Source organism: Schistocerca americana, chromosome X, assembly GCF_021461395.2.
Source record: "Schistocerca americana isolate TAMUIC-IGC-003095 chromosome X, iqSchAmer2.1, whole genome shotgun sequence".
NCBI classification, from domain to species: domain Eukaryota; kingdom Metazoa; phylum Arthropoda; class Insecta; order Orthoptera; family Acrididae; genus Schistocerca; species Schistocerca americana.
The window spans coordinates 679588721-679596664 of NC_060130.1; the positions used below are offsets into that span (position 1 = coordinate 679588721).

Consider the following 7944-nt stretch of genomic DNA (forward strand, 5'->3'; position numbering starts at 1 on the left):
CTGGTCTGAACTGAATGTGCTTGCCTTGTAAAACAGTTCATTACTGATTCTGAGTAGTTTAATCAGTGGTAGGGCACGCGTTATTCTGCACCAGACTGTACTTGGCATTAATTGCATTGTCTTGGTAAATCGGTGTGCTACGTAAGATTATAACGCAAGCGCCATTGTGGGTAATATTTACCATTTGACTATATGATTTGGTTCTGTGGATCATTGTGGCACACAAGGTCACGTAAGACAATGGTGTAGTGGGCAGATATTGCTATACGTCTGTCATATTATTTCCTGTAAGCCATTGTGCCCATTAGGTTATGTAAAGGCTTATATACAGTGACCATTTTGGTAATTTTCTGTGTTTCGTAATAACATTTTACAAGCATTAAAATTTTGGTAAAGGTTTAAAACTCATATTTGCAGATTGTTTGATGTTAGATAACTTGTTGATGATTCATGTTAAATCAGCTGATGTACATTTAAATTGAACAAGTTATATGTCAATGTGTTGTTACCAATCCCTTGCATGAATTTTCTTGCGTAATAATTTAAATCTTATATTCTATCCTCAATTTGTTGCTCAGCCTTCCACTCCAGCAGCCCCTGTATCCTGTTCCCAACCATATCAGTTAGCTTTGCAAATTAGGTGAAGAGAGTTTCTACAAACTGGTAGAAACAAATAGAGTGCGGATTTAAGCTACAGAAGAGGCTGAACCAATGATTTGGCTACTGGCAGCGAAACAAAGTCACTAATTCTGCAGCAAAAATGTTGATTAGCTGAATGCCTGATGTGTTCAACTACTTTCGAAAGTTGGTATAAATTCAGGAAATTAGGAAATTAGACAATGGGTCACGCACCATCGATGTGAGAAGGGGCAACCAAGACACAGAATGTTAACTGCTGTTACAATATACGTTGTCGTTTTAGCGCCGTCTGGCTCCAGCAGCACAGCAGAGAGATGCCTCCTGTAGCAGTACCTAGCCGATATACGTAGTTCAGTTTAGCAGTTTTATTGCGAGAAAGGAAACTGCTTATTTATCTATGTTTATTAGTGTTATTAATATTATTTAAAGAGTTTACGTGTTTTTCGATCGCTACTGTCGCGTCAGGTGTCATTATCAGTTTGCCTCACAAGGGCTGAGTGCACCCCGCTTGCCAACAGCACTCGGCAGACCGGATGGTCACCCATCCAAGTGCTAGCCCAGCCCGACAGCGCTTAACTTCGGTGATCTGGCGGGAACCGGTGTTACCACTGCGGCAAGGCCGTTGGTACTTGCAGCAGCATAGTTAGAAAATTCTATCTTTCCTTACGATCTACTTGTACCTTGTTACTAAGTTTCTAACTCCTTTGGGTAGTATGTCTCATCGTGATTTTAATGTGTTTTATGATAGTCGGAAATGGGTAGAGATTGTGCTTGCGGGATGCGAACAGGAAGTGAATTGATCGCTATCTGGGAACAGTTTGAAGCTGTGTTGGGCGTGGCTAACATGCTTAAGACTGCTGCTCAAATTTCCAACGACATTGGGGCAATTGTGACGGAAGCGTTAGCACTTCTCGTACTTCTTGAATCCCATGAAAATGCGGTTGTCACTGCGTGTGCCAATGAGCAGCATCTCACCGGTTTCTCCTCATTCCAGAGTGCACAGAGGATAGTGTTGGGATGCCGTACATCAAGGCAGAAGACTAATGTGGGGACTGGCTACTCGGATGTACCCTTATACCATAGCAACATGTACAACGTGCTACCATTTGTTCGTAATACATCTGAACTAGTCTCCTGGGCCAGAAGATAGGAGCTACAACGTTAGATAGTCATGGTGGCCCTCAGGGCAATGGGAGTCATATTATGCAAGAGGTCAGTATGCCTACTCGTAGGTCTCGGTCCGAAATGTACAGGAGGATCTGCGGGCAGCTATTGAACTCAATGCGTACAACCCACTGAAATTCGTAGCTCATAACTGTATGAATGGTGCTTGATGCATTTGTACACTACTGGCCATTAAAATTGCTACACCACGAAGATGACGTGCTACAGACGCGAAATTTAACCGACAGGAAGAAGATGCTGTGATATGCAAATGATTAGCTTTTCAGAGCATTCACACAAGGTTGGCGCCGGTGGCGACACCTACAACGTGCTGACATGAGGAAAGTTTCCAACCTATTTCTCATACACAAACCGCAATTGACCGGCGTTGGCTGGTGAAACGTTGTGATGCCTCGTGTGAGGAGGAGAAACGCGTTTCCAACTTTGATAAAGGTGGGATTGTAGCCTATCGCGATTGCGGTTTATCGTATCGCGACATTGCTGGTCGCGTTGGTCGAGATCCAATGACTGTTAGCAGAATATGGAATCGGTGGGTTCAGGAGGGTAATACGGAACGCCGTGCTGGATCCCAAAGGCCTCGTATCACTAGCACTCGAGATGACAGGAATCTTGTCCGCATGGCTGTAACGGATAGTGCAGCTACGTCTCGATCCCTGAGTCAACAGATGGGGACGTTTGCAAGACAACAATCATCTGCACGAACAGTTCGACGACGTTTGCAGCAGCATTGACTATCGGCTCGGAGACCATGGCTGCGGTTACCCTTGACGCTGCATCACAGACAGGAGAGCCTGCGATGGTGTACTCAACGACGAACCCGGGTGCACGAATGGCAATACGTCATTTTTTCGGATGAATCCAGGTTGTGTTTACAGCATCATGATGGTAGCATCCGTGTTTGGCGACATCGCGGTGAACGCACATTGGAAGCGCGTATTCGTCATCGCCATACTGGCGTATCACCCGGCGTCATGGTATGGGGTGCCAATGGTTACACGTTTCGGTCATCTCGTTTTCGCATTGACGACACTTTGATTAGGGGACGTTACATTTCAGATGTGTTACGACTCGTGGCTCTACCCTTCATTCGATCTCTGCGAAACCCTACATTTCAGCAGGATAATGCGCGACTGCATGTTGCAGGTCCTGTACGGGCCTTTCTGGATACAGAAAATGTTCGACTACTGCACTGGCCAGCACATTCTCCAGATCTCTCACCAATTGAAAATGTGTGGTCAATGGTGGCTGAGCAACTGGTTCGTCACAATACGCCAGTCACTACGCTTCATGAGCTGTGGTATCGTGTTGAAGCTGCATGGGCAGCTGTACCTGTACACACCATCCAAGCTCTGTTGTACTCAATGCCCGGGCGTATCAAGGCGTTATTACGGCCAGAGGTGGTTGTTCTGTGTACTGATTTCTCAGGATCTATGCACCCAAATTGCGTAAAAATGCAATCACATGTCAGTTCTAGTATAATATATTTTTCCAATGAATACCCGTTTATCATCTGCACTTCTTCTTGGTGTACCAGTTTTAATGGCCAGTAGTGTATATTTATTTAATCGTATGGGTAGGGCCCCCGTCGGGCAGGCCGTTCGCCGGGTGCCGGTCTTTCAATTTGACGCCACTTCGGCGACCTGCAGTCGATGATGATGATAGGATGATTATGATGACAGCACAACACCCAGTACTTGGGCGGAGAAAATTCCCCGGCCCAGCCGGCAATCGAACCCGGCCCCAGAGGATTGACTATCCGTCACGCTGACCATTCAGCTAGTGGGGGCGGACACTTGGTGCATTGATTCCTTTAAACTGTTAGCTAATTTGGTGAAGACAACTGGTCTTACATGCAAGATGGAAGCACAGCTCACTATTTGGAGCAATCAATACGGAGTAGATCGCTATTTTTCGGTTTCTAGTCGAGTGTAAGACGATTCTTCGTCGATCTCGGATGTGAATATCTCAACCCCCACTATTGGGCGTGTAATTGTAAGGCTACACACAATACATCAGACTGTGCGGCTGGTCCCTGCGGAGTTTCGAGTCCTCCCTCGGGCATGGGTGTGTGTGTTTGTCCTTAGGATAATTTACGTTAAGTAGTGTGTAAGCTCAGGGACTGATGACCTTAGCAGTTAAGTCCCATAAGATTTCTCACACATTTGAACATTTTTGAACAATACATCAGGCATGAATAGCACAAAGAAAGCGGCTACTCATACGGCAGGTTACGACGTGGCTTGTCCCTTTTTAAGAGCCTCTCCAGAGGGATAGTGTTGAATTACCTGCCTCAGTTGGAGGAAGATCAGCCGTGTTGCGCTCGGAGGAGAACTTTCGACTGTGCAGATAAGAAAGACAAAATAATAAATTAGTATTAGTGAACCACTAGGTCCCAGAATTATTATTGCTTATTTAAGCAAAGATTGCCACATAGTAGAAGACAGAAAATACTGGCTGAAACCTGAACCAACAGTGAAACTCTAAATTCAGTTTGTAAGTAAAGGATAGATGCCAACGGTGGCTTCCCATTCCAGTAAGAAGCTCGACAGTATCCAATGAGCTTGTTACAGATTCAGAATGTGAAATAGGATGAAGGTAAGCATGAATTGTGTATGAAAAACGCTAAAGAGATGAAGTGCACTTCAGAGGAACCTAACGAACAGCGCCAATAAGTTTCGTGGTCATGCTATTGTAAAAGAAGGAGGCCCCTATCTGCTGGCTCTAGAATAGAAGATTCATGTCTGATCTTCTTGTGGTTGTACATTCCCGTGGCTACCGCCGCCAGCAATCATATACGGTGGCTACATTCCAGCCATGCCTTTCTAAAATGGTTCAAATGGCTCTGAGCACTATGGGACTTAACTGCTGAGGTCATCAGTCCCCTAGAACTTAGAACTACTTAAACCTAACTAACCTAAGGACATCACACACATCCATGCCCGAGGCAGGATTCGAACCTGCGACCGTAGCGGTCGCGCAGTTCCGGACTGTACCGCCTAGAACCGCTCGTCCACCCAGGCCGGCGCCATGCCTTTCTGATATCGCAGAAGGAATATCCAGATTCTCGTAGTCCTTTTACACGACCTCGTTCAAATTGAATGAGGTGTTGATATTAGCGTCTTTGTAGCCTTAAAGGCATTCGTGACTAACATCAACTTACCAGGTCCCATCTCAAAGGTAACTAACGCTCACGACCGTGACAGCTTGTATTTAAAGCAAACCTGATTTCCATCCTTATAGTGGCGGTACTCTTATGCCAATTGAGCGAAATTGGAATAGACATCACCTTTCAAATGCAGAAACACTCCCACCAACTTTTGTTTATATTACACAACTCCTTCTTCGCGTTGCGATTTTTTCCGCCGGTGTACATTGCGCAAAACAATTAATGGATCACTTGTTTAAGACCACGTAATTGTCTTCCATTGAGACGCAAGAGTTCTAATTTTTAGCTCAAATGTACCTACACTCTTCTTCAGCAAGGGTGCAGAAACGTGGGGCCCTGGGACGTCAATGTCGGTTTCAGCGGTCTTCGAACAGCTAAGTGTCGACAAATGTGAAAAAAGGCCAGAGGTCAGAAGTTCATGTGAGGTGTAAGGTGGGTTACCTATATCACAGCGGCACCAAATTTCACCACAACTGTGCCCAGCGCCAGTGTGGACGTGTAACATCTACTTTCCCCGACATTTCGTCCATTCCTTTGACGTCTCTGTGATGGAAGTTAGAACCGCAACGCCCAGTGCTGAAATCATGTAGTTTTCTTGTGGGTGGTCGAGTAAAACATTTCAGTCACACCGACGCTCGGTTTTCGTCACAAAAGGGTCTCAAGATGTGGTGTAAGTGGAGAAATGAAACCATTCTATCCCTTCGAGTGTTTAGTCCGATACATTTCATGGACAAAATGATAGTTGGCATTGAGATGGGCTGCAGAACGACGTTCTTGACAACATTCGACGTTGCACCTCCCCCTCAGCTCCCCCCTAGACGATTCTCTAACGACACCCATGTCCAAATGAACATTGCTTTCTTTTTCTTGGCATCTGCAATATTGTATGTATCCGCTGATATCGGATAGCGACTCTCATTTAAAATGTCCTTCCCTGTACGGGAACTGCATAATGTTTATATGGGCACAGGTTGTGACGCAGGAACGACAACCTACGGGATTTTGGATCTGGCCGTGAGTTGTGGACTGACTTCCGAAGCACCGTCTACCTTTTTTTTCCTAGATCTCCTCCATTTCAGCTGTTGCCTCCTAATAGCCATACTACTCCCGAAGTCATCTCAGCTACAACCAAAAACAGTATCAAATGCCATTTCTACTTTCATCCTAAAGCCAGATAGAACGGAATTGGCCAACACTTAAGGCTTCGACCACGAACAAAAACGAAACACGCTTCCGGTCGTCCTGTAAAAAAAGAGTATGAAAGGAACCAGTACATTTTTTTCCAGAGGTGTCCGCAGCGGCCAGAAGGCGGGGTGTCTGCAGCGGCCAGACGGCGGGGTGTCCAAATCGTTAATCGAGGGTTAAACACTGCGTGGTTACCGAAGATGTCTCACGTAAGTCCATCCTGTGCTGTACCTTCAATCTTGTCTTACACCCGATGCACCCCAATGCTGTGAAGGATGTGTAAACAACGACCCCAAGTAATTCGCAACGAGCGAACCATCCGATATCTTGCGGCGTGAAACCGTTCAGTCGCTCGTTAAGTAGTGCCAAAAATCTAACAACTCTGCCACGCCCCTACCACAAAAAGTATGACAACGCCTTTAACACACACCGTGGCATTATGTCGAGTAGCAGAGAAATAAGTGACGTCAGGGTGAATCAATTCAGTGACTTGTCGCAACAACAACAGCAGCGCATCTGTGGCAGAGAGGGTCCTCAGCAAGATGTATAGAGTGTTAAAGTTTACGGGTGGGGAATTTTTCAATCGCTGTCACATACAAAAGGGCCCTTAGAGCGGTGGCAAGGAAGGCCGGTGCATGTTACTCCATACCCGCTACCAGTCAACCGCCGTAGAATCTCATTAGCAGGCAGTGTCTGTGGCAAATAGTGGTCGAAGTCCCTGGTTCTAGGCGTCCCCGTGGACAGTAGGACGTCGAACAGGTAACTCATGTCGACCAGATAGGTGCGAATGTGACGTAGTGGTGGCACGATGTGTCCAGCAGGGATCGGCGGGTGGAAGATTTAAAGCGCCACCTCCTCTATTAGTGCGGCGGTGAAGGTGTCCCTATCCAGAGCTTGTAGGTGTCGCATCGTCAGCAGAAGGAGAGCGCGCGTCCTACTATGTACGTGTATGATTCCAATGCCACCATCATGTGTTGACGAAGTCAGTATCTCATAACAAGTCTTTAACGTCTTCCCATCGCTAAAGAAATTATCAAAGATCGCCTGGAACGTGACAACCACCGTTGAAGGTAGCGGGAGAACAGGAGTGTAATGATAAAGTTGCGGGGCGACGTAGACGTTCACGAAATATACCCACATCATCAAGTCAAGCATTCTAAAGGTATGGATAGGAACTTGTGTGCGGATCACATTAAGTAGTCTGCGCTATACAGCCGCTGCTGTACGCTGCAGTTTCGATGGCAGGACAATCCCAAACATTTCATCGCTGGGAACTTGGTAACGGACACCTGTATTCTGATGTCACATATCGAACAGATCCCCGATGATTCCCTCAACTGTATCCTCATTCCCACTGCTCAGGATACATCACGGATATCCTATTGTCGCCCCTTGACGTTGCTTAGCAGCGACACGAAGATCTCTATTCAGCTGGTGGCTACACGGCTTAAACGAATGGCCCGGATCGTAGATTCCCCTGATCAAACCTCTTTAGGCGATGGCAGTAACATCCGCACTGCCCTTTGTCGCTATCGAGACACAATCGCTCTTGCTCAAGCTCGTCGTGTGCCTGAGCCTGTACTCTGTCTTGACTTCAGTCAGGTATTTGATCATATCGATCACGACTGCCTCGAAGGGGTGTTCCACAATATGGGATACCTTGATACTGTCATTGGCGTCGAATGCGTCTCCTTCGTGTAGTTACATCCCATTTGCTGTTTAATGGGCGCCTTATTCCTCCCATCTTGATCCTCCATTCAGTGCATCAA

The 7944-nt window shown here is 46.4% G+C and overlaps 1 pseudogene; it reads right to left on the bottom strand.

Annotated features, from left to right (window-relative positions):
* Positions 1-1148: 1148 nt before the first annotated feature.
* LOC124557036 lies at positions 1149-1266 on the bottom strand (annotated as a pseudogene).
* Positions 1267-7944: the final 6678 nt, after the last annotated feature.